Source organism: Dreissena polymorpha, chromosome 13 (assembly GCF_020536995.1).
Source record: "Dreissena polymorpha isolate Duluth1 chromosome 13, UMN_Dpol_1.0, whole genome shotgun sequence".
NCBI classification, from domain to species: Eukaryota; Metazoa; Mollusca; class Bivalvia; order Myida; family Dreissenidae; genus Dreissena; species Dreissena polymorpha.
Window position 1 is genome coordinate 55,551,737 of NC_068367.1, and position 26,992 is coordinate 55,578,728.

A 26,992-nucleotide genomic window follows, 5' to 3' on the forward strand; every position below is an offset into this window, starting at 1 on the left:
ATAAACTGATACCATTATTTGTAAATGTTTTAGAACCAGAAATACCTTCTCTTGGTTTGGAAAAACGACCAAATGTAAACGGTTTCGGTTATTTGTTTTCTCCTGCAAATTATATTGAGTACGATATGCATGTACTATATGGTATATCTTACACATGAGTATGTTGACAACGATCTGGGAAAACTGGGCTTAATGCAAGTGCGTAGAGTGTTACATATTGCTCTTTTCAGTCCGCACAGGGACGACAATTCCACCTTAACTGGATGTTCGCTAAGAGGAGATTTCCTTTAAAAGAAAAATACCATAAAAGCGGAAAGTATCGCCCCTGATTTAGTTACGCGGACTACTAAGGCTAATTTTGGACGACACATGCATTAAGCTCAGTGTTCCAAAAAAGCGTCTTAAAATTGCAGTGTCATCAGACAATCCAAGGTCTTATGGGTTATTTACGATCATGATGTCCGCCTTGCAAAAGAACACGCTAATTCCGCTGTCATCTGGAGTAGTTTAAGACCAAATGTCGCAAATAAATTGTTGCTACGTTGTTAGATTTCAAAAGGTTGATTGAACAATTTACTGGTTATAGAAATTACACATGAATATTGAAGCCTAATAGTCCAGTCAATCTGTAATTGTACCCACAACTAATTGCAACAGAAATAATTTTTCGATAATATTGTAGATAAATATCACCTCTTCAACATATCAAAAGTCTAGCAAAGTCTAGCCAGGGCAAACTACCGAAAAATGACTTTTAATATGGCCCTAAATTACCACCGTAGAAGATAAAATGATCAGATGCACGGTATACAAGCGTTCGCGCGATATGATGTGATCGTCTGCTTTTGATGAAAGATCCTAGATTTAAGTCATTTTGGAGGTAAGTTAAGATGTCTTTGTTGAATAATATTCTTTTCATCTTGGAAATTAATGTTTTTCTCCTAACAAATGCGTCAGTCATAGAAGGTTGCCTACGTAATAGACTACGTACCACTTTGTAATTAGTTTTCGTGGATGATGCAGGAACTTATAGTTTTCTTCAAATATGCAATAAAGTCAGCAGCAAACACACATTTTACAAAAATATACATATGTAGGCATCTAAGGAATGCTTTAAACACACAAACAAATATGAAAAATAAAAGAGAAAAGATCGAGATTTTAATATTTTTTTAAACTACGGAAGGCCATTTGTACCATAACGTATTTGTTGTGGCCATTTGTACCATAACGTTTTCGTATTACTTCTTTTTCCCTATAACTTCTATCTATCTATATATACTGCTAGTCGCCAACAATAAGCATTACAAGCAGGTGCGTGTCAGTGCTAGGAAATTAAGGAAGAAGTGTATAGGAGATAAAAGTAATACATAATGTATTTGTGAGACATAGAAACAAAGGTGATAGTGTTAGTTAAAAGAAGGAATATACAGATAAAAGGTTAAAAACAGCCAACCTGCTTAGAAACTGTGGTCTAGTTTGGTCACCCCCAGCCTAAACTGGTCCAGGGTAGGTGCCTGTACAATATTGGCTGGTAGAGAGTTCCATAGGACAATAGTGGCTGGTAGAAGGAGAATTTATAGTAGTTGCTTGGAGTAGGGATTTGTCTGAATGAAAGAGGGTGCAAATGTCTAGTGAGCCGGGTCGGAGGAGTGACATAGGGAGGCATTGGTACAGCAACCAGTCCGTGGACAATTTTATAGAACATCAGTAGCCGGGAGTCGTACCTTCTGTTCTCAAGTGAACGCCACCCTAATTTGTCTAGCATGTGTGTGACACTGTTGTGATATGAGTAATCATTTGTAACCCATCGAGCGGCCCTGCGTTGGACCATCTCGATCTTGTTTATGTTGTGTTGTGTGTGTGGGCTCCACACTGAGCTACTATACTCAAGTTGTGGGCGGACCAGGGTTTTGAAGGCAAATTCTCTAATGCGTGGGTGTTTTATGGGAATGTTTCGTTTGATGAAGTTTAGTGTTTGACTGGCTGTTGCAGTAACCTGGTTTATGTGTTTATTCCAGCTGAGGTCAGATGTGATGCTAACACCCAAGTATTTAGCATCACTAACTGTTTCTAGAATATGACCGTGGAGTGTGTAAGTGGATTTGTAGGGACGTTTTGACCTGGGGATGTTCATAACCGTACACATGGAAGGATTAAATTCCATATCCCAAGTGTGTTCCCATTTTTGTAGCCGATCTAGATCTTCTTGCAGGGTATTTTGTTCAGTGGGATTGTTGACCGTGATGTAGACTTCTTAAGATATTCTACTGATTGAAACTGTTGAGAATGTTCTTACCTAATGTTAAAAAAGCTTTCAATTTTCCACATATTTGAAATATTTTAATGATTTCATGATGAATAATTATCATATATAAAATAGAAATAATAAGTTATGGTCTTAAATTTACAATTCTAAACTATAAACAAATATAATCCGAAATATTGAGTTAAGCTATACCGTAAATCTTTCATTTAGTATTATTACAACAGAAAATCAAAAGCTGTTTATAATAAATAAGTTGTTCTCTTACACACATATCAAACACTTATTTTCTTGAATACATGTGTTTGATTTATTACAGATGTTAGATCAACAATCAACGATGTCAAAGGTGTGGGTTTAGAATTTCAAAAAAAGGTATAAATATATATTCATTTAAAAGTGTTTTTATTAATGATTCATATGCCATGACAAAATGCTACAGGATAATGTAAATTTATATAAACAAAAGATAGTGTGTTAAAAAAAATCTGCCATACCATGTGAAGGTAAATAAGTACAGCTTTGATCAAACTTAAGTTTAATTTTTCCATTTCTGTTTTCTCTATTTTCTCAATATATGTGAAGTAACATTACAACTTAAAATCAACGAAAATTTCGTACAATATTTCGTAAAATAAACTTAACCAATTAAACGTCAGTGCTCCTTATGGCAATTGCCGATATTTCAACGCCAGATTTGGTCTGGTAAAATAGATGTTTGTAGATACAAAATGCTCGTTGTTTTTTCCATTTTAAATTCAAAGATATCTATTCATACGACACATGAACACTAACATGGTGTTCGTGTGTATTATGAATATATATTAAAATGGAGTTTATTGTGTCACAAATAAATAAAAACGAGCATCTTGTATCTACAAAAATCTATGTTATCATACCACATCTAGTGTTGAAATCGTGGCTATTGCTATAAGGAACACAGATTGTTTAGGTGTTAATTTTATTTTAAGAAAGACTTTACGTAATTTTGGTTGATTTTGAGCGTTATAGAGACTTTAATTTGTTTCATCTATTACAGATGCTAATATGGAACTGCCAAACAATCTGATCAGCACCAAACCTGCTGCAGCTGCATCGGAAAAGTAATAGCCATTTATTCTACACGCAATGCTAGTAAATACTCAACATTTACAGCTTGCAGTTGAAGGCAAAATTAAATAATAATTCATTTTTCAAAAGCATCAATGACAAACATATTCATAAATTAACCCCACAGTACAGTCAAACTATTAATGAGTGCAAAACAAAATTTTCTACAGGATTCATACTGGAACTGTGAACATTTGTACATAGTACAAAAATAACATTGCGTGAATATCCACTATTGTTATTTCTGAAAAAAAAATAAACACAATATTGCGTGAATATCGATAATTGTTGTTTCTTAAAAATAGCTTTTTTATAAACATTAAGTTCAACAATGCATTTACTTGCATTCTGAAATACACAATATGTATGAAAACATAAACCCTTCATTCTATTAAACGCTTTTGAATGCATCTGCAGCAGACGGCTTTAAAATCCATTGTGTCAAATGAAGAAATTGCTTGTTATGAGCAAATGCTCCTTTTGTCACAATTGGGAATGTCACAAAAGATTGTTCTGCCTAATGGTTGAAACAGCATGTATTCATATATTCTTTCAGCAATACCTTCCTTATATGATGTCAATCACTTGCAGATGACCAAGACCATGTTAAGTTACGCCAGAAGGAAGTGATAGCATAAATGCTGCCAGCGAAGTTCGCTTGGACAAGATTACTTCCATACCCGGACAGACCGTTCATACGTACATTGTCGGAAAGATTATTGTAACCCAATTCGAATCAAGCTATCCTTAAATAAAAAGCCAACAAAGACTGTATTATCTCCACCATTACGATCTAACACTGAACGATTTAACTTCAGTACAAAATGTCTATTTTGTGCTCAACGTGCCAAATTTGTTGGAAGAAAACGAGGCTATAATGTATACCCTGTTAGAACAGTTGAATTTAAAAAGAACATAGAACAAATATGTATCGATAGGGATGACAAACAGGGTTCAGATATTAAGAGCAGATTGGAAACAATACATGACTTAGCGGCTGCTGTTGCTATATACCATTAGTCATGCAGCGTAAATTTTAGGACAGGTAAAAATATACCACAGTCAGGCAATGAAAAAGGAAAGAAGTGTGGAAGACCAGTGAACATGGCACAGGAATTTGCTTTCCAGGAAATAGCAAAGTTCCTGATTGAAAATGATGACGAACAAATAACACTAAAAGACCTTGTTGACAAAATGGTAGAACTATGTGGAGAACTCTCCTATACATTAACTCATATGAAGAAGAGATTACTAGAGCATTTTGGGTCCTCTATTGTCATCACAGAATTAAATGGAAAGCAGAATGTAATCACATTTAGAAACACTGCATCATCAATTCTTCATTCATTTTACCAAAAGTCTAGTAGCGATTCTGATGCTTATAAAATTGAAATAATAAAAACAGCAGCACAACTATTGCTAACTGATATAAAGGATATTAAAGCAACAATAACAATGATTTAATAGTAACATGTATTTAATGGGTGGGTGGGGTAAGTTTACCCCTATAAATGCACTATTTACATGAGTAAATATGTTAAGAAACTTCATGATACACTTAGGTAATAGAAAAATAATACTGTTTTCATAACTGATGTATTACTGAATACTGTTTTTGTCGGGTGATTTGCTCGAAATGTGTTGTTTGAATAGAAAATGGAAAATATACTTTATTTAAAAAAACGTCCGCGAGGGGCATAAATAAAATGAAGTTTTAACAGGTTTGCCCTGGAAATATTTCGCTAGACTTTTTTTCTGTCATCTGTTATACGTCATAGATGATTTTACACGTGAAACCGTTTCTGTTGCAATTAGTTGATGGTTAGGTGCTTTTTTTTCATAGGATGACTGGACTATAATATGCAACTTAAAATTCGACTGTGTGAGTGTGTGAAATTAGAATTTTCGTTTCATCTTTGATGAACAGAAAGTAGATAGATATCTCCAGATGAAATTGGGAGATGTAATAACAAGAAGATTGAAAAAGTTATCATTCCAACTGTATTACAAGATGGTTATCAATATTAAATATCAGCAGAATATGATGAAAGTTGTTTCAAGACGGTTATCGCTAGAGGAGTAACAGTATTGTACATTCATAAGAAGGTTTAGAACGTTAACTCTAAAGGGATTTTTACAATAGTTGCATGGGCATGTGTTTAGTTGGTATCACGTCAAGGGAGACCACTGTGCGTGGCCTCATACAAGGTCTCTCTCAGAATTGCCTACCTTGGTCGCTTCAGTTTTGATGCTTTCAGCCTACTCTTTCAAGATCGTCCCTCAGTTTTTTCACTTCCCTGTTCGAGTTCACAGCGGCCGACTCACGTCTGCAACAGGCCAGATTATTTATGTGTGCTTCGCTCTCCGACTATGGGGCCCTATGCATGTGCGTAAAGTGTCGTCCCTTTTTTCCTTTAATGAAACTTTTCGTTTACAGGAAGCCTGTTAAAACTAAAATCAAGTCTAGGCGGAAAGTTTCGTCCCTTATAGACATGCATTAAACCAGATTTGAAGCATTTTTTCCAGAAGTGGACTCAATTTTAATGTGTTTGTTTAAGCAACTTGCAAACATAATAGAAAGTCGCAGCAAATGATTGCGCACGCAAAAAATACTGTTTTCACAATTCTTTTAGATCTTATTAATTTAAACTGGTGATCTTTTACAAGCATTGACATACATATACCGGGCTTATTTTCGTTCGATTGACCAATCGTTTTTTGTTATTTTGCTTATATGACGTTGCAACGTCACCAAATGTAAAGAACATTCGGGATTTATCATGTTTGCGTAAATATTTATTTCATTTTCTCATTTAAAAGCATGTGATAAAACAATCTGACACTCGTTGTTATTTCATACTATATTTTATTAAACTCGTTCAGGAAATTCGTTAGTAAGCTCGCCAAAAGCTCGCTTACTAACAAAATTCCTGAACACGTTTAATAAAATATGGTATGATATGACAACTCGTGCCAGATCCTATATATATTATTCATATTTGCTTTATTATTGTTTTGTTACAAATACTTAACTATCACTATGTGTTTTGTCCTTTGTATGTAGAGTTACACATGTTTAAATGAAGGATTTCACAGGAACACTGTTAATCATATTTGCGGTGCGCTAAATAGAAAGCATTCCTTTTTAGAATAGCGTTCATTCACAGCTCGAAATGGATCTTAGCTCAAGTAACTGATAATAAAGATTCAATAGAACGTCGAGATGTCTGCAAAGAGTGGCCAATCAATCACGCCTCTTCTGAATGCAGGGACTTGCACTCCGATGGGCATGGTCGTTATGGTCGTTATTGTAACCAATTCGAAGATATTGTACTAACTTGACGTCATTAACGATTCACTAAAAGTGCCCTTGGCAATAATTCCGTAGCCTTATTATGGATTTTCTATGAACATAGAATGGAAGTTTGTTGACTTCCTGAAAACCAAAAAGTATATGGTAATAAAACTACACGTATGCCTCTAAAGTACAGGTAACTAATAAAGCTGTACGGAAAATAAATCAACTTCAACAATGTTAAATCTGATACAGACGTGACATTCATTATAAAATATAAAAACGTGTCATTTAATTGTACCAAACGACCTACTATAAAGAGGCTCGATGTGCGAATGATTATTCAGTAAATGAAATGTATCTGTTGAAATAGCCATATCGTCTTTACCACGGCTAAATGTAGTCTTATTTATAAGACGCGCACAGAATTTAGAGATACTTTTTATATGGGCTAATAGGCCAATCAACGAAGCATTTGACCTAGAACTAATTGCAAAAGAATTTGTAAGTATACCATGCGAATGTACTACCTAACATATGTTTGTACTACAAAGTCCTGAAATTTTGCTTTTGTAATAAAAGAGATATTAATGGTTAAAGTTTGGATTTTTTCAAACTAAATGTATGGCCCATCTTTGCTACCATACCACCAGAAATGTGATGTCACTGGATTTAAAATGTGACGTCACAAAATATGTAATGGCGGCGTCCATGCGGGAACTCGTATAGATCTGTCAACATGTTACAGAGAAGCCTTTAGGGACCATCAAACGTAAGTATTTGCCGTTGATTGTTTTTAACAACATTGAAAACAAACTTAAGTTAAGTATTTATCACAAATATGGTCCAGATATTTCAATAATTATGTGTAGGCCTAAATGACAGCAGTGCAGCAACATATTTACGCTTACGTCATTGTAAACTTATTCAAGTTTATTTTCAGAAAACACACAAACTATAGACCGTTCCATAATCGATCAATTGACCGCCGCCATATTGCCAGTCACGTGACTGTCCGCCATTACACTGCTGCCAAATTGTGCGAGTCTGCGATTCCAAAAGCCAAAGACGTAGAGAATACCCGCTTCACCGTTGTCGGATAAATAAATTACTTAATGAATTAATGTGAGGCGATTATCACATTTGTGTTGTTTAAATGATTGTTTGAAGTTGAGATTGATTGTTACAAATAAAATGTTTAAAATGCTTTCGTGTATTTGTTTTTTTTTTTTCTGTAATCAAGTGGTAATCATCGGCGAAAATTTGCCGGTTCAGTCGCTCATACTATGTCTTTGATTAGACTTGTTACTTTTAACGTTTCACAAACAATTCACACGTGTATTGTTGTGTTGATTTTAATAGCCGCAACATCAAGCGGATTATATTTTAATTAATACTTATTTTAATTAATACTTAAAAAAGATTCTCGCGCAATTAATTACCGCTAATTGTTTGTAATTGATCTCATTTGGTAAAAATCTGCATTCCAAAATCATTACATATTATATTAAAGGGGCCTTTTCACAGATTTTGACATTTTTTTAACTTATTCATTAAATGCTTTATATCGATAAATGTAAACATTGGATCGTAAAAGCTCCAGTAAAAAATCAAGAATAAAATTAAAAAAAGGAAAAGAACATTGCCCGGACCAGGTTTCGAACCAGTGACCCCTGGAGTCCTGCCAGAGTCCTGAAGTAAAAACGCTTTATCCTACTGAGCTATTCCGCCGTGTACACGTACTGAACGTATTTTATACCTTATATAAGCAATCTTCGTAGTTTCACAAAATTTAACGACAAAAACAGAACTCTCCAAATTATTCAATCGTTTCGCGTTGCAACGCTTTATAATTTTTAGGTTTTAAAATCGTCAAAAGATGCATATAATGGCTATATTAGACCATGGTAAATGTTCAGTATTACTGTTTCCTCACAAATATCATAACTAAAACGAAAATTTGCAAATCTGAAACAACTTTTTTCAATTTTGTCAATTTACCAAAGCGTGAAAAGATCCCTTTAAGTATGATATTTTTGATACGCCTTCCATTATTTTTCTTGTTCTAACTGATATAAGAGATAAAAATTGTGGTTTGGATTTATATTTATTTTTTTAGATGGAATTTTGTCACGTTAAAAAACGAGCTTTTTATCATGAGAGAGTGATATTGATCTTGACGACCTTTTATGTGATTATTCGGAAGATGAAGAGAATGCGATCTATGTGATATATCTATATTTTCATCTTTAAATCATTTAACAGCTATAAAGCTAAAAATACTAAAAATTGTATTTTATAGGTCTTTGAAGTAACGCAAAACATATGGATAACGACACCAAATGTTTAGTCAATTAATCCACACAAAAAACTCCGATAAAAAAACACCTAAATAATATTTCAAAAATATATTATTAAGCGCCAAACGAATTTATTAATACATTTATTTGCAACTTTAAAAACGCGGCATAAGCATCAAATTAAAGATGACTGAAAGGCCGACAATTTGACACAATAAAGAGCTCTATGCATAAGCGGTAATATTTTTTTGCAGAAAAGCTTCAACAAATTACAATAGTAATACATCTAATTATAAAAATATAATTATCAATGGCATGAGGACGCTAGTGTGATAAATAAATGAGTGTTAGAAAGTGTAAGGAGTGCTTTGAAAATAAACATACTACAAAGCCATATTAAAAGCAAAGGACATGACAGTATTTACATGTAATTTTAATTTGATGGGTTTTGTACAAAGAATGACGCTATTGAGGAATATTAACATACAACTGCAAAAACACAACTTCATATGATGCAAATTGAACTGTGTACTCATGTATATTGAAAACTCGTTACTAGTGAGTATGAGTGACACATATCTAACATTTTAACACGCATATATTTATATACATATATATATTTTTTAAATATGTTTTACCTCTGTTTGGTGTCAAATGTAATTTATTGTTTTATGATATCGTTCGTGCATTGCCGTAACATCAAATCTTCATACGGAATGACGTAGTTTTAATTAACCGATACCCGCTAAATACGTTAAATGTTTTATTTTTATATTTTTTTAAATACTTTATTTTTTCATAATTTAAACGGGCTAGTATCTTTACGGTGTACAATTTCTGATATTCTATATTGGACATAACTTTTAATTTGTAAAATATGTAACATATCTTATTTACGCAACTGTTAAGTATGTCGGAGGTAAATTATCTTACCAAATGACTGCTTAATACTACCAGGAAGATGAGACATGGTGGCATCATCAATTGTGTTTAATGACCAGACTGTCATCTGCCACCCAGTGTGGTTTATGACACCATGTTAGTTACGTCTGGACAATATCTGATCAAAACGAGATAATCGAATTATGCAGAACAAAGGGGCAATTAAACACTGGAATGCAAAGGCATACACGATTTAAAGATTGATGCAAATAATCAAATGAAAAATATTGCATTTAATTTAATTAAATGCTTTTTTTAATGTGTCAATGTGTTAGTTTTCCAAGACAACCAAGACCATGTAATGACGGCCTTAGAATTTAGAAAGAAATTCATCCGTTGAATAATCGGTGCTCTCTTATATATGTTACCGATTGTTAAGCAGCAGTGTAATGGCGGACGCGGAGAGAATTCAGGGGAGATAATTATGTAATGACTAAATTATGGAACGGTCTATTGTTGAAACATCAATCTTTTGTCATGAAATACAAATAATATGCGCAGAATACTCCTATTTGTTATTAAGTACTACTGAATTTAATAGGTAAATAAAGGGTTTAAAATGATTTTACGGAAGCCTATTTGGTCATAATATCATAAATAAAACCTTTTGCATGGTGAAATTAACATACTCTCATATTCACAATTGCTATGTTTGATTTTTTTGAAAAAGGAATATGTAATGTAGTCATTAATTACTCATTTCTGTGTACCTGACATTTAAAAAATGCATATTTGTATATATGCATACTATGAAAAACATGAATCTGAACAGTAAATACATGCATTTTATTTTCCAGATGGATATGACGTTGAGCTGTCCATTGTGCCACGAGCCGATTGGGGATGAGAGGCCGTTTTCTAAACTAAGTGAGAAAGGTTGCCTAGGAATTCGCCTTGCGAAAAAAAAAACATGCAACCAATGTGACAGTATCTCCAGGTGACATGGTCCATATTTCATGCCGAAAAGACTTACAAGACCAGGCCCTTATAAGAGTTTGGAAGATAAACCTGAGAAAGAATTGCGATCTTTAGCACCTGCTGTTGTCTTTAAATCTAGGTGTTTATTTTGTGATACATTGGCTAAATTTGGAGTATCGAACAGAAAAAGGTCGTTTGATAAATACCCTGTAAGAAGCTTAGAATTTCAAAGCACTCTAGTAAAACATTGTAAGCAGAGCGGTGATCAATGGGCACAGGATGTAGAAAGGCGTTTGAGCCATGTGATCGATCTACCAGCTGCTGATGCGATTTACCATCAGCAATGTAATGTGAATTTTAGAACAGAAAAAATGTATTCCGAAGGCATATCAAACAGGCGATAGTGTCACATCCTCATTGAAAAGTCCTGGTCGTCCAGAAGATAGTGAACAGAAACAGGCATTTAAAAATGTCATTACATTTCTTGAAAATACATCGTGTGAACTTTTAACAGTAAATGATTTAGTGTTTGAAATGCAAAGAGTGTGTGGTAAAAAAGCGTATACCACAAAACATACGAAGCAGAAAGTTATTCAGCATTTTGGTAATGGTGTTGTAATAAGCAGCATTAACGGAAGACGTGACATTATTTCTTTGAAAACAAATGCAGCTTCCATAATTCATTCGTTCTATGAAGACTCACAGGGGAAAACTGAGAAGGAAAAGAAAACTAAATTATTAGAAACTGCTACAAAATTGCTAAAATGTGATATTAATTCAATTAATATGGCAAAAGATCATTACCCAGATTTTAATCATACATCTTCTAAGCAAAACAATGTTGCCTTTTTGCCAGACAGTCTTCAAATGTTTCTGAAAGCTGTCATAGGTCAGTCAAACGACATTAAGGTTGCCTCAATAGGTCAGAGCATTATCCAAGCATGTGGCCCCAGAAATATCATTGCTCCGCTTCAGCTTGGACTTGGTTTCCAACTTCACCATCACTTCGGCTCAAGATTTTTGATTGATCATCTTAATAGCCTCGGATTCTGTTGCTCATACAGCGAAGTCCAACTTTATGAATCAAATGCTGCGGCAGCCTTATCTACACGTATACCATGTCAAGAAACAGACAATCAACCATGTCTACAATTTGTAGCAGACAATGTAGATCACAACACTGGAACCATAGATGGCCATGGCACATTTCATTGGATGGGCATAATAGCTTCGTCTACACCAGGATCTGAGGTTTTATTATGTGTACCAAGACGCAACGTTTCTATTGATCAACTTGTAGAAATAGGCAAGATACCAGTGAAGTACTATGTGCCTTCCTCTGAGTCCTCTAATGATTTTGTGTTCAGTGAACTCCATGAAATAAGCGTTCTGCGACAATTGCAGAGACCATTGGATATTTTCTACAAAGTGATATGGCCACTACGTTCAAATAGACCAAGTTGGTTTGGTTTTATGCAAACATTTGACCAACATTGTGGAACAATTCAGAAAAAATCCACTATAACTTTCTTACCCATGATTGATCTTAACCCAAGTGATGTCAGCTGTATCTATACAAGACTCGACTTTGTATGTGGCGAAGCTAGGAAATATTCCAAAACGCCGGTTCTTACTTTCGACCAGCCCCTGTTCCAAAAGGCCACATATATTATTGCATCACAAAGCCCACAAAGCTTACTAAGGAAAACAGTGCTTCGTCTTGGGGCGTTTCACACAGAGATGAGCTTTCTAGGGTGTATTGGTCATCTCATGTCTGGGTCAGGACTAAATGAAGTTATGCAAACAGTTTATGCTGCGAATTCAGTGATACATATGTTGTCTGGGAAAGCTGTACAATGTGCAATACGAGGTCATATGCTTATCGAAAATGCCCTTACAGTCCTACTTATAGAAAGCGCGTTCCTTCGCACGAATGATATTACAGACTATCAAAATATCCCTTCATGCTCCAAAGATAGTTCAGGTCTTGATCATTCATCCGATGATGAACCAGTACCAGGCATTTATCTGCAGAAAAACGCTGATCTAAAAAACTTGGCATTGTTGTATGACGATCTGGATAATGGACTTCTATCAGCCAATGACGTAAGCACAAACGGAAATCTGCAAAACATTGTTCGTCTGTGCGAAGATGAAATGTCAAAGATGTCTTCTAATCGGACAGCATGTCTATGGCTCCAGTACATGGATATGGTTTCGTTGTTACAACGATTCATAAGAGCCGAAAGAACTGGTGACTGGTCCTTGCATTTAGATAGTTTGCAAAAGATTCTTCCATTCTTTGCTTCATCTGGTCATAATCTGTACCTGAAAATTGCCTATATCTACTTGCAAAATATGCTGTCTTTGCATGAAACGCATCCTGACGTGCACGAAGCTTTCAAAGCTGGAGCACATGTGATACAACGGAGCGAACATAATTGGGCCGGTCTCTCAACAGACCTTGTTATAGAACAAGTATTAATGAGGTCATTGAAGTCATCAGTAGGCCTGACAAGCGGGAGAGGTTTGTCAGACACACAGAGAACTAAATGGTTACTGTCCATGCCCATTTGTCTGCAAAGAACTCAGCAATGCAGGAGTTTAGAAACAGTATGTATAAACAAGTGAGCAGCACAAGGAAACAACCAAAGCAAGAATTTGCAGGGATTCCAAAGATATGGAGACTATATTGTCATTTTTTCGAGATAGAAACCCCTTTGACTCAACAGAAACTAAACTTAGGAACATTGAAAGTGGTGCTACTGCTGATGAGTCGGCGAATCCAGAATGTGCATTGGCAATTGGAATAAGTACATTGCAAGGAATGTGTGGAATACCGCAAAACAAATTTACCTTCAAAAGTTCGCTGCAAGCCTTTTGTAAAATTAGATGATAAAGGTCTGCAAATTGATACACAACTTTTGTTTCAGAGCCTTACAACTGCTGCTGATAGGTACATTGATTTTTTTTTATGCAATATCATACATACAATGTAAACATGTATATGATCATACAACATAGAGATTTACAAAGCAATTAAGTTCAGACATGTTTTACAAGAAATGCTAATATATATTAATTTTTTTAGAGAGAAAAGAAAAGCACAACGGAGGAATAGTTATGAAAAATGATGAGTTGTATAAAGTCGGAAGAAAGCATACTGGACTTGTGTTTTTTGTTTTATATTCACAACGATCTTGTCAGATTGAAAAAAAAAATAAACAAAATAAACAAAACTATTTTAGAGAGATAAACTAACATTAGAGTGAAATGTATATAAGTGGACAAAACATTATGAGAATTTAATCCGATTCCATTTTTGTTCAAAGATTTGTAATGTGTCATTACTGAGGGCTATTTCTTTCTCAATCTGGATTTTTAGTTTAAGACTAGCGACAAAGCAATTAAAATTTGGTACTTGTTTTTTGTACTTCATGTTTAAGATAAAATATTTCATCAATATAACCATAAAATTCACAATATTATTACAGTCTATTGATTTCAATGAGTTAATTCCGAAACTTACATTTAAGAAAGATAGTTTAACGTTTAGTTGATGTTGTTCAAGTAAAGATATTAATTGATTCCAAATAGGCTGTATGTGTTTGCACTCCCAAAAAAGATGTTCTATAGTTTCAATGTTTTCACTGCAGAAGTCACACAGATTTGAGTTAGATTATTTGCATTTAAAGAGATATTTATTTGTACATGTAGCTATAATTCTATGGATGTATTTATATTGAAAATTTCTCAGTGTGCTTTCAATAGTTGCTTTATATGGCATGGTAAATATGTGTTTCCAATTAAGTTCATTTTCTCCAAAATGGACTTGCCATTTATTTTGGATTTTGGAGTTTTCTGTAGGGATTTTAATTTGTAGTGTGTAAAATATTTTATTTGTCTTGTTTTTTCTTTCAAGTATGTTTTCTACAAATGTTGTTTGAGTACATGGTGTATTATTTGTATTGATTTCAGATTTAATATGTATGGGTATGCTTTTGATAAGTGTGTAGTACATCAGAAAATGATTTGAAGATGTTCTGTATATGTAGCATATATTATCAAAAGAGTAGAAATCCTTAATTCTGTAGTCATATAATTGGTCGACATACTTAATGCTTCATTCAAACCAGTCTTTATAGAAAAACGTCTTATTGTTTGAAGTTATGTCTTTATTGTTCCATAAAATTGTTTTACTGCTGGTTTGGGTTTCTAAGTTATGATTGACATCACTCCACGCTGATAGAACATCAGACAGAAATATGTTTTCGTTTGCAATTTCATGTAAGATAGTATTGCTGATGTTAAATTCAAAGATTAAGTAGTCACCATTTTTTTTAAAGATTTTCTGGAGGAATAATTTCCTTTTACTCGTATTGGTATTATCTAGGTATCTTTTAACCCAGCTGCATTTGATTGCATTCAAGAATGAGTCAATGTTCGTTAATTGGATATCTCCATTTTTGTTTTTATTCAATATAATACATAAAATGTATACATGCATATGATCATACAACGTAGTGATTGTACAAAGCAATAAAGTTCAGACATGTTATACAAGATATGCTAATATATTTTTTTAAAGAGAAAAGAAAAGAACAACAGAAGAATAGTTATGAAAAATGATGAGTTGTGTAAAGTTGGAAGAAAGCATTCTGGACTTGTGTGTTTTGTTATATATTCACAATGATCTTATAAGATTGAAAAAAATATATACAAAAATATTTAAGAAAGATAAACTAACATTAGAGTGAAATGTATATAAGTGAACAAACATTATGAGAATTTAATCCGATTCCATTTTTGTTCAAAGATTTGTAATGTGTCATTACTGAGGGCTATTTCTTTCTCAATCTGGATTTTTAGTTTAAGACTATGGACAAAACAATTAAAATGTGGTACTTGTTTTTTTGTACTTCATGTGAAAGATAAAATATTTCATCAATATAATAATAAAATTCACAATATTATTACAGTCTATTGATTTCAATGAGTAAATTCCGAAACTTACATTTAAGAAGGATAGTTTAATGTTTAGTTGCTGTTGTTCAAGAAAAGATACTAATTGATTCCAAATAGGCTGGATGTGTTTGCACTCCCAAAAAAGATGTTCTATAGTTTCGATGTTTTCACCGCAGAAGTCACACAGATTTGAATTAGACAATTTGCATTTAAAGAGATATTTATTTGTAGCTATAATTCTATGGATGTATTTATATTAAAAATTTCTCAGTGTACTTTCAATAGTTGCTTTATATGGCATGGTAAATATGTGTTTCCAATTAAGTTCATGTTCTCCGAAAAGGACTTGCCATTTATTTTGGGGTTTGGAGTTTTCTGTAGGGTTTTTTATTTGTAGTGTGTAAAATATTTTATTCGTTTTGTTTTTTCTTCCAAGTATGTTTTCTACGAATGTTGTTTGAGTACATGGTGTATTATTTGTATTGATTTCAGATTTAATATGTATGGGTATGCTTTTGATTAGTGTGTAGTACTTCAGAAAATTATTTGAAGGTATTCCGTATATGTAGCATATATCATCAAAAGAGTAGAAATCCTTAATTCTGTAGTCATATAATTGGTCGACATATTTAATGCTTCGTTCAAACCAAGCTTTATAGAAAAACGTCTTTTTGTTTGAAGTTATGTCTTTATTGTTCCATAAAATAGTTTTACTGCTGGTTTGGGTTTCTAGGTTATGAGTGACATCACTCCATGCTGATAGAACATCAGACAGAAATATGTTTTCGTTTGCAATTTCATGTAAGATAGTATTGCTGATGTTACATTCAAAGAGTAAGGAGTCACAATATTTTTTTAGGATTTTCTGGTAGAATGATTTCCATGTACTCGTATTGGTATTATCTAGGTATCTTTTAACCCAGCTGCATTTGATTGCATTCAAGAATGAGTAAATGTTCGTTAATTGGATACCTCCATTTTCTACAGATTGAGTTCTTTTTATTTTATCAGGCTTACCGTCCCATATGAAATTAAATATTGCTGATTTTATATCGTTTATAACATCATTTGGTGAATTTGGGAGAACTGTTAAAACATATATTAATTTAGGAAGTGCAAACGTTTTCAATACTGTGTTTTTTCCGATTAGTGTAAGTTTACGATGATGCCATGATTTTAAGCAGTTTTTAAAATTCTGTAATTTAGGTAGTATGTTTTTAAGAACTGTATCCTTTTCATTATTTGTGAAAGTAATTCCTAACGTTGTGGCTTCATCGGATGTCCAATTAAATTTCATTTCTTTTTTATATTGAACATTACTTTGTTTTAATTTACCTACTCGAAGCACAGTACATTTACTTTTGTTTAGTTTAAGACCCGATGTCATTCCGTAAAGGGTTAGCGACTCTATTAGGTTATGGAAAGAATCGTAATTGTCATTTAAAAAATAAGTTGCATCGTCAGCAAATAGGGATTGTTTGATTTCTTCGTCAGGTTCTAGTGATATGCCTTTAATGTGTTTATTTGATTGGATGTGATGTGATAGATACTCGATGCAAATAATAAATAGCGATGATGAGAGTGGACATCCTTGTCGAACCCCTCGTTCGATGTTAAAACTGTTCGAAAAGAAGCCATTGTTAATGATTATACTGTTAATATCGGTATAGAATAGTTTGACCCATTGAATGAGACTTTCACCAAAGTTCATATTTTCTAAGTAAGAGAACATAAATGAATGATCAAGCGAATCGAATGCCTTTTCAAAGTCTGCAAAGAATATTAGACCAGGATTATTTGAATTGTTGAAATAGTTTATGCATTCTTGGATAAGACGAACGTTTTCACCAATGTAACGTCCTTTTATGAAACCAGATTGTGATTTTGAAATGATTGATGGTAATATTTTTTTTATTCTGTTTGCTATACTTTTAGTTGCAATTTTATATTCATTATTTAGTAAACTAATAGGTCGCCAGTTTGATAAGGATTTGATAAGTTTTTTCCGGGTTTTGGAATAAGTGATATAATACCTTGTTTTTGTAGCGTAGTTAAGTTTTCGTTGTTAAATGAATAGTTAAGTGAATTAATTAGATGTGTTTTTATATAATTCCAGAATATTTTATAAAATTCGATTGTGATGCCATCAGATCCTGGGCTTTTGTTATTTTGCATTTCTTTTAGAGCTAATCAACATTCATATTCATTAAGCAATCCGTCGCACAGTTGTGTTTCCTCCTGGTTTAAAGCGTGATGTGTATTTTTAAAACGGGTGTTATTTTCAACATTTTTTCTATTATAGAGGGTTTCGAAAATTAAACGTTGTTCTTCTAGTATTTGAGTTCCGTTTGTTATATCTTTGCCATTGACTACTAATCTGTGTACAGTTTTTTGTTCACTTCTACGTTTTTCAATGTTTGCGAAATATTTTGTATTTTTTTCATTGTGTTCAACATGCTGTGCACGCGCTCTTAGTATTATTCCATTGAGATGTGTATGATAAATTCCATCTAATATTTGTTTTTTTAATGTTATTTCATTTTCAAAGTCGGTGGTATCATCTGTGTTTGTTTGATGCAATTGTTTTTCAAGTTTTTCAATGGTTTTGATGGTTTCATTTTCAAGTTTGTGTGTTTCTTTTTGTTTAAATGATGTGTATCTAATTGTTGTGTTACGTATATTTCCTTTAATTACTTCCCATAAGGTGTTAGGGTTTGCATATTTATTATTTTGAACTGTATTTAATATTTCCTGTTTTATTTGTGTTTGATATTGTGTATCTAATAAGATGCTGTTGTTCATTTTAAAGTATCCAGGGCCTCTTTCAGGTTGTATATTGTGCAGTTTAAGTTCAACTAGAGAGTGGTCAGTCATAAATCCTGGTTTTATGTTACATGTATCAATTATGTTGCAAAGAGATTCAGATATTAAAAAATAGTCTTATCTACAAAATATTGTTGGTTTTGTGTTTGAGTGCCAGTTGAATTTGCTTTCGTTTGGGTATATTGTACGCCAGATATCTATCATATTGTAGTTTTCAATTATGTTGTTTAAAATGTTTCTATTTTTAGTATGAGTATAAAGGTTTCCATTCTTTTTATCTAATAACGGGTTCAGGACAGTATTGAAATCACCACCGATTATAATATTTTTATTTTGGTTATTGATTATAAAGGATTGTAATGTTTCGTAAAATGTGGAATCGTCTATGTTAGGGCCGTAGACGTTGATTAATGTTATTTGTGTTTCTTGTATTTTGATATCTATACTTGCCTGTCTGCCAATTATTATTTCCTTAAAGTTATCGACTGTGACCCCTATATTATTTTTTATCAGAAAGGCAATGCCTTGTTTATTAGTATGTTCTCCACTGAGATAGATTTCTCCGTCCCATTCATCTTTTAAGGTTTGTGCTAAAGTATGTGTCAAGTGACTTTCTTGTAAAAGGCATATACTATATTTTTTGTCGTCTAACCATTTGAAGATTTTAATGCGTTTGTCTTTGTTGTTTATCCCTTTAACATTTAAAGTACATAATTTAATCATTTAAAAAGGTGGAGGGTGATGTTAATGATAGTTTGTGTGTGCTTGTCCAGTTAGTTTCTTTTTTAAAACATATCCAGTTGGTTTCTATTATAAGACATAAGATGTTTACACATACGAACAAAAATAGAAAACAAAAATTAGGGATACAAACAGATGAATATTCCATAGAAAAAAGAAGTAAAAAGAAATAATGGATAATGTATAATGGATCTTGCCTATTAAGATGAGAGAGTTGTGTTAAAAACGAGTTTAAAGACATGAATAACATGTATAATAAAAAAAATAAATAGTGCGTGGTCGTTAGTTTCTGTATAAATGAAATATTTATAAAAAAAAGGAATATAATTAGTTCATGAGTGTAAATATGTGAGTGTATTATTTCTTTTGCGTGGTTTTGTTACTTTTGTCATTTTTTCTTTTCTATTAGTCATTAAGCTCAACTTATATGGATGTCTATCTATGGATGCAAACGTATAAAATGCCAGAAAAGCGTACGTGCATTCGTTCGTGCGTGTGCGCACGCGGTATTGTGTGTGAATGTGTGTGTTTGGTGTGTGTGCGTGCGTGCGTGCGTGTATGCGCGTGCGTGTGGGTTTGTTTTTGCACTTGTGCGAGCCGATTTGTTTTTCTCTAAAGAAGACTTATTACATACATGTTCGTATACAGTACAATAACACCAAGAAAACAACAACACTATGATCAAAATCATTATTACCACTGAAAAAACGATAACATCGAGGATGATCTAGGATACATTCTTTTTCAATTTTGAGGCTTCACAATTTGGTAAAAGTTCTCCACGTAAGAACCGTATGTATCAATTACTATGTTCCGCTGAACACTATAACTGTGTCTTCATGCAACTACATCCAAGATGATATCGTTTTGCCATATGTTAGTGGTTACTTTAAAAGATTAAGTTAATCAAAGATGTCAACAAATAGTAGTTAAATTCACTTTAATATATGTAACGACACTATATTTATTATCTATAATTGATTTATAGAAAGTTTGTAATACTATCCGATAATCGGTTTACCTAATGCAGCTAAAATGATTAAAAACACATTGGACTAGTCTTATTTTGGGTACAAATAGTATACAAACAGTTTTATCTAATTCCATCTTATAATTTACCTGTTTACATGTTTAACAACTTGGTACAAATCTGCATTAGATCTATAGTAAATGCTTGCTAATTGACAAGTTAAACACGTATCTTGTAGCATAAATATCTGATAATTACTTAATTTATCGGAGTGAGTGTGTGTGTGTGCGTGTGTGTGTGTGTGTGTGTGTGTGTGCGTGCGTGCGTGCGTGCGTGCGTGCGTGCGTGCGTGCGTGCGTGCGTGCGTGTGGGTGGGTGGGTGGGTGGGTGGGTGCGTGTGGGTGCGTGCGTGCGTGCGTGCGTTTGCACTTGTGAGAGTCAATTTGTTTGTCTTACAAAAACTAATTACATACATATTCGTAAACAGTACAATAACACCAAGAAAAACAACAACATTATGGTCTAAATCATTATCACCACTAAAAAAAGACACACTAAAACTTCGAGGGTGATCTAGAATGTATTCTTTTGCAATTTTGATGACAATTTGATAAAAGTTATCCACGCCTGGACTGTCTGTATCAATACATTATGCATCGCTGAACAATATGATTGTGTCTTCATGCAACTACATCCAAGATGATAACGTTTTTCTACATGTAAGTGGTTACCTTGAAAAGAGTTAATCAAGGATACCAAATGTATATAGCATCACTACAATTATGTATCTATAATTGATTTTTAGGACGTTTACTTTTCACAATATTATCCATAATCGGTAAATCTAATGTAGCTAAAAAGCGAGAACACATTAGATTAGCCTTATTTTGGACACAATAAGCATATCAAAAGTTTGTATCGATTGCTATCCTAATTGACAAATTAAACACGTGTCCTGTAGCATAAATATCCGATTACCAGCTAATCTAATGGAGCGAAAAAGCGAAAAAATCGATAAGATAAGCATTCGGACCACTTGCTATATATTACAAAAAGGCATGCATATAGTTTATCATTCTAATTGTTATAGGTACATTCATATAAAAAACCGGTCTACTTGAACATCTCATTACTTATTTTACAAATTATACCTTTTAGCCGCTTTATAATTTTTTGCATCAATAAAAAAAACTTATTTTTTTTATATAGATTGAAAAAACTAGCGTTTTGCAGTATACAAATAATTCATTAGATTATACATAGCTATCCAAAATCGTATTTAAAATTCACACAAATGCATATAATTACACCGTAATTATGTATTTATAATACAGTTAACGAACGCTTTTATGCATTGATAAGCGAACTTTGTTTTTATAAGCTGAAAAACACAAAAAACTACTGTTTGGCAATATACAAATAATTAGTTAACTATTATTTTCCATTTTTAAGAGAGTTTGATGTCTTATAAATGTGATCAAATTATGATTCAACATATCCCTTTAACAAAAATCACCAGTGCATGGTTTCAAGCATCATTTCCTCGTGGAAAAACGCTTATGCGTATACTGTTCGATGTAAGATAGAATCCACACATATTATGAATTGTTAAACTGTTTGAGTACGGTGTTCCATTCTGGCCCTGTCCATTTGCTGAACTCGTCAAATCGTACTTGGGTAATTGTACCTCTTGCTGTTTTCACGTGCAATTTCCCTTCCCAGGACCAAGCTGTTTCATTTCGTTCTTGGTTCAGTTTACGTTTTATTGACATCAAAACAGTTTGGTTCAGCGTTGTAAGGTCGTCATTTAGAAAGATGCCGGAACCTTTCAGGCACCTTCTATTTTTCATCACTTGGTCTCTCTTGTACCTGGACACGAATTTCACAATTGCTGCTCTTGGTTTACTATTGGTATCTCTCTTGCCTAGTCGATGTGCTATGTCAATATCGTTTATGCAAAGATTTAGCCCCTCGATCTTCTCATTTAGAAATTGTATTATTGCCTTGCTTGTTTCTTCTGCCGTTTCACTTGTCATTTTATTGTATTGTTATTTTTTATTATTGCTCGCTTCGGCTAACCCTGCTATCCGGATATTATTCCGTCTTCCATACTGCTCAAGCTCGTTGAGTTTACCTGATTGTTTTTCCATGACCCTAATTATGCATGTATTGTCATGTTGTTTACTTTCCTTTGCTTTCTTCAGATCATTTTCAAGGCTTTCAATTTTCCTACTTAATTTGTCACTGTCCAGTTCTTTTTCGAACAACTTTGCTTCTAGAGTTTCAATTCTCTTTTCAAATGGCTTTACTATTTCTGCTTTAACCTGTGTTGTTATTTTAGTTACCAGTTCCTTTGTAAATTAGTCGTTTTTATCTATAAACGATGTCAACTTATCGCTCATCAATTTCAGTTCGACTTTCAAATCTTGAATTTGGCTCTCCATGCTTTCACCCTGTGTTTCAGGGATCGTTTTTCCTTTTGATGCGACTATTTTACCTTTTTTCTTCTTTTGTTTTTCTACCACTACTTCACTTATACTTGACTCTAACTCACTCCCGCTTGTACTAATGTGCTTTCGCTTATCCGCCATTTACTATTTTCTTTTGAGAAGTATACATTTTTTTACCTTGTTGTGCAGGCGTGCGTATTATTGTCAGTTTACACATATGTCAAGATGTACACATTCAATATGGCGACATCCTCTTTTGTAGCATAGCGTGACCATGTGCACTATAAAAAGTTTTTACATTGTAGTTATTTTTCAATTTAAAATGAAAGTCATATTACCTCGTTACAAGAAAACTTCCATTTTTCACAAATACCACTTTAATCCAGTGAAAATATTCCCTTTACTATGTTTTATGTATTTTTTCGCTCCGTCCAAAAATAACACGTCCTCCCTCGAAGGGAAACAACTCTCAAAATAGGTACATTGATGATACCTCTTCAATCTTTCAGTTTGAGCTAGAAAGTATTCCATCCTCTCTTTTCAACAATAATGGCATGCCTAGAGAAGCTCAAAAGTCTTAATTAGTCGATGCGTTATTGAAACAATGCAAGTTTGAAGCATCCTTGCCTGTGAAAATTGACCCTTCACACATGATTATCATTGATGGGGGTTCTCTCATTCACCGTATTCCTTGGAAGGCTGGACAGATATTCAACGATATCTGCCGCAGTTACTATTCTTATCTTAAACAGAAGTATGAACACCACATCACATGTTTTTTATGGATACCCTAATGGACAAGATACCAAAGACTTAACTCATTTTCGTCGAACAAAGGGAAAAGTAGCAACACATGTCAAGTTTTCGTCAGAAACTGCTCTTCGCACGAAGAAAGATGTGTTTTTAAACAACAAAGAGAACAAACAGAAGTTCATTGAATAGTTAGTTGAATGCTTTGCCAGTGAATGCATAGACGTAATTCATGCGCAAGGGGATGCAGATATCATTATAGAGGAGACGGCCGTCCAGCTTGCAGAACAAAGCCCTGTCACCCTGATAGGCGAAGACACCGACCTACTGGTTCTCCTGTTACACCGCTATCGTATATCTGATTTACATCCAATTCATTTTAGGTCAAATTCAAAATCAGCAGGGAAAACTTTTAAGCTGTGGGATATTCAGAAACACGATTATGTATAGGAGATGAACTATCTACCTTTGCTCCATGCGTTAACGAGCTGTGATACGACATCAAGGATGTTTGGAATTGAAAACCTGTTGTTATTAAGCTTTTCCAAAAAACACTTTCCTTTCGTAAAACATGTGAGGATTTTCTGGCATCATCTATCCATGAATCTATACATGGAAACGGAGAATCCTTGATTGCAACAATATATGATGGGTCAGATTGTACGAACTTGAATGAATTGCGTTACGGCCAAGGTAATTACCAGCTGCAGTGCAGTTCAAGTCCAATCATTACCACCGACGTCGGATGCAGTAGCATTTCACAGCCTGAGGGTGTTTTACCAAGCCAAAGTATGGATTGGCATCACAAGCCTCAACACTCTTGATTATGGCTGGCATGTTGTGAATATAGAGTAGCCTAGGTTAGCGTTGAATACAGAGAAGTTTATGTTGCGAGGCTTAGAACGCCGGAAGCGCGAGCCTAAGCCTAAATAAGTATTCTATTTATCCCATTTGATTTTTTCAACGTGACATTTAACATAAATAGATCTAATAACCTTAACAATAATTTTAATTCGGTCATAAAAGCGCTTAAAATCTATCAAATGTAACCATGCGTAGTGATATACATGTATTTGTTCTGGTACGCAAAATAGTCTTTAAAAAATTCACACACAGACTGTAAAACAAGTAAAAATATCACCATATGCCTACATTCATTTTTACGCAGTTTGCGAATTTTAACACATTACGACCGCGAAAAGAAGATTTTACTTTACTATAATTTATTTTATTTTCGAAAGAAAATGATCAAAGTAGCAACAACAAACTAATTTTTTATTTTAATGAAATGGTAGAGTGTTATATATTTTTGGAAAGGTCTCGTCAATACAAGTTCAGATCTGTTTAATTTTTTGAAATCCGGCTATGTATAAAGGAGTTATGGCCCTTTTAATTTTTTGAAAATCCGGAATTATCTGCCCTTTTTCCGCTGAATATATATATATATATATTTTTTTAGGATAAAGGGTTGTAATATATCTCTGGAAAGATCTCAATGAGACGAACACAGAACTGCTTTCATTTCTGAATTTAGACAATATATGAAGGAGTGACAGCTCTTTTAATGTTTTTGAAAATATGAAATGCGTCCATTTTCTAGATTAATTTTTTTAATGCGAAATAGGGTTCTAATAAATCATAAGAAAAATCTCATTGAGACAAATAAAGATATATATATTTTGTATAGATATTTAAATATGCATGATGGAGTTATAGAACAGAAAGATTATACACCCCCCCCCCTCCTCTTATGGGATACCGAAGGGGTCGAAACTTTTTTGTCTGATGCAGCAGAACTTAAAGTTTTGACCCCTTCGTAAACAATAAGAACTTAAGCACAGTGAACAAACGAGTATAATTTTAATAATAGCATGGCATGGTGCACATTGAATTGTTAAGCATTGCAATACAGTGTGCAGTAAATCAAAAATATCGAAAGCATGTGCATTTATTTGCAAGACTTGGTATCGTGATTTCGTTTATCCACTGTATGAAGTGAAAACAGTAACTGTCAAGCTTACCTTTGGTGGCTGGAATGTATCAATCTGCTGTTAATTCATGTCCTCGGTCACGATTTCCAAGTCTTTTGCGCGGTAATGTTCTGCTAAATTATCGGAGTATATAGCGTGGTCGTTGTCATATTTGATATTGAACCACCGCGGGAAGCCCGGCACCTGAAAAAGTTATGTTTCAATTTTAGACATATGCATTTGAACAAACAAATATAATTATGTTTAGTCAAAATTATCCTTTAAATATTAAATTATTATAAAAAGTTAAAGGCACCTGTGATATTACATTTCCTAGTGACCAAAACTCATTTCCCCTATCATCTAAAAACTTTTGCTTCACCCGCTTTCCAACCAACAGTGAACCATTTGCATCCCCCCCTGGCCCAGGTTTTTGAATGTCAAAGGCCCCTCTTACTAACTTATAAACGTTTGCCCTTAATTCCTCCACACTTAGATTTACCCTTTTCCCATCAATAACTTTGCTGAAAGCAAACACGTCGGGATCTGCTTTCTGCTTAAAAACATTCTTTCTAAAACGTAACTGGGCCTTCAGGGCTTCTTCCTTTTCTTTTATACTTTTTATCAAATTTAATTCTGAATCAATTTGCTCTACACTCTGATAAAGTCCAAAGAACTGCATATCTGCAGTTTCCATTTCGAGTTTTTCAATTCGTTTCTGTTCCTGCCTTGCCTTAATTTCAAACTGAATTCTTTGATTTTCTAATCTTTTATTTCTAATGGCAGTCTCCCTGTTCTTGAATTTTTCACGTTCATTTTTTACTTCCTTTCTACTTTCTACGATAAGTCTGTCTATTTCAGCTGGGGATTTACTTTGAAGCCATTTATCAGTCTCATTCAATGAAAATGTAATCTGAGATTCGAGTGCTAACGATGATATATTTGGCTTTTGAGCTAACAAATAATCTACATAAGCAACAACTCTTTCTGGATATTTGTTATGCTTGTCAGCGCTTTTTGTTACACCAACATCCACATTTTCATGTAAACCCCCCGGCAAGTGGTCACCAAATTCATGCTGGACAAGTTTAGAAGGTGCGGGTAACATAACACTTAATATTGTACAAACATGATCGTCAATGTTTTCATTCGGCTCTATCAATTTCTCAAACACTTTGTCTTTTTTCACACTGACATCTGCATAAAGTTGAGCCTGACCAGACAAAATTGTTTCTATGTTTTCAACTGTGTTGTCAAGAAAAAGTTTCAACTCTAGATATCGCTTAGCCATATCATTAATGGAAATGTCCTTACTCTCGATGACATGCCAAAGGGGGGTTGTTATCAATTTTGACACAAGGCCTAATGCCTTCAATCCAGCAATAAAAAAGTCTTGTTGAAGGTCTGCTAGAACAGACTGCAGGAGACCATTCAAATTGGGAGTGTTACGGAGAAACTCGATCATTTTGTTTTAAAAAAAGAAAACATGGCC

The 26,992-nt window shown here is 33.6% G+C and overlaps 1 protein-coding gene and 1 long non-coding RNA gene across 3 annotated transcripts in view; both read left to right on the top strand.

Moving 5' to 3' along the window:
• LOC127855604 (uncharacterized) overlaps positions 1 to 26,992 on the top strand; it is a 380,241-nt gene that overhangs the window by 308,208 nt on the left and 45,041 nt on the right. The gene's annotated exons all lie outside the window — the stretch shown is intronic.
• Positions 1,213 to 5,231, top strand: LOC127855606 (uncharacterized). 2 transcript variants are annotated; one of them, XR_008037601.1, is made up of 3 exons: positions 1,213 to 2,641; positions 3,306 to 3,369; positions 3,933 to 5,231. It is a non-coding gene; the product is annotated as an uncharacterized LOC127855606 (long non-coding RNA). The 2 variants fall into 2 exon arrangements; XR_008037602.1 differs by having other exon boundaries at positions 3,968 to 5,231.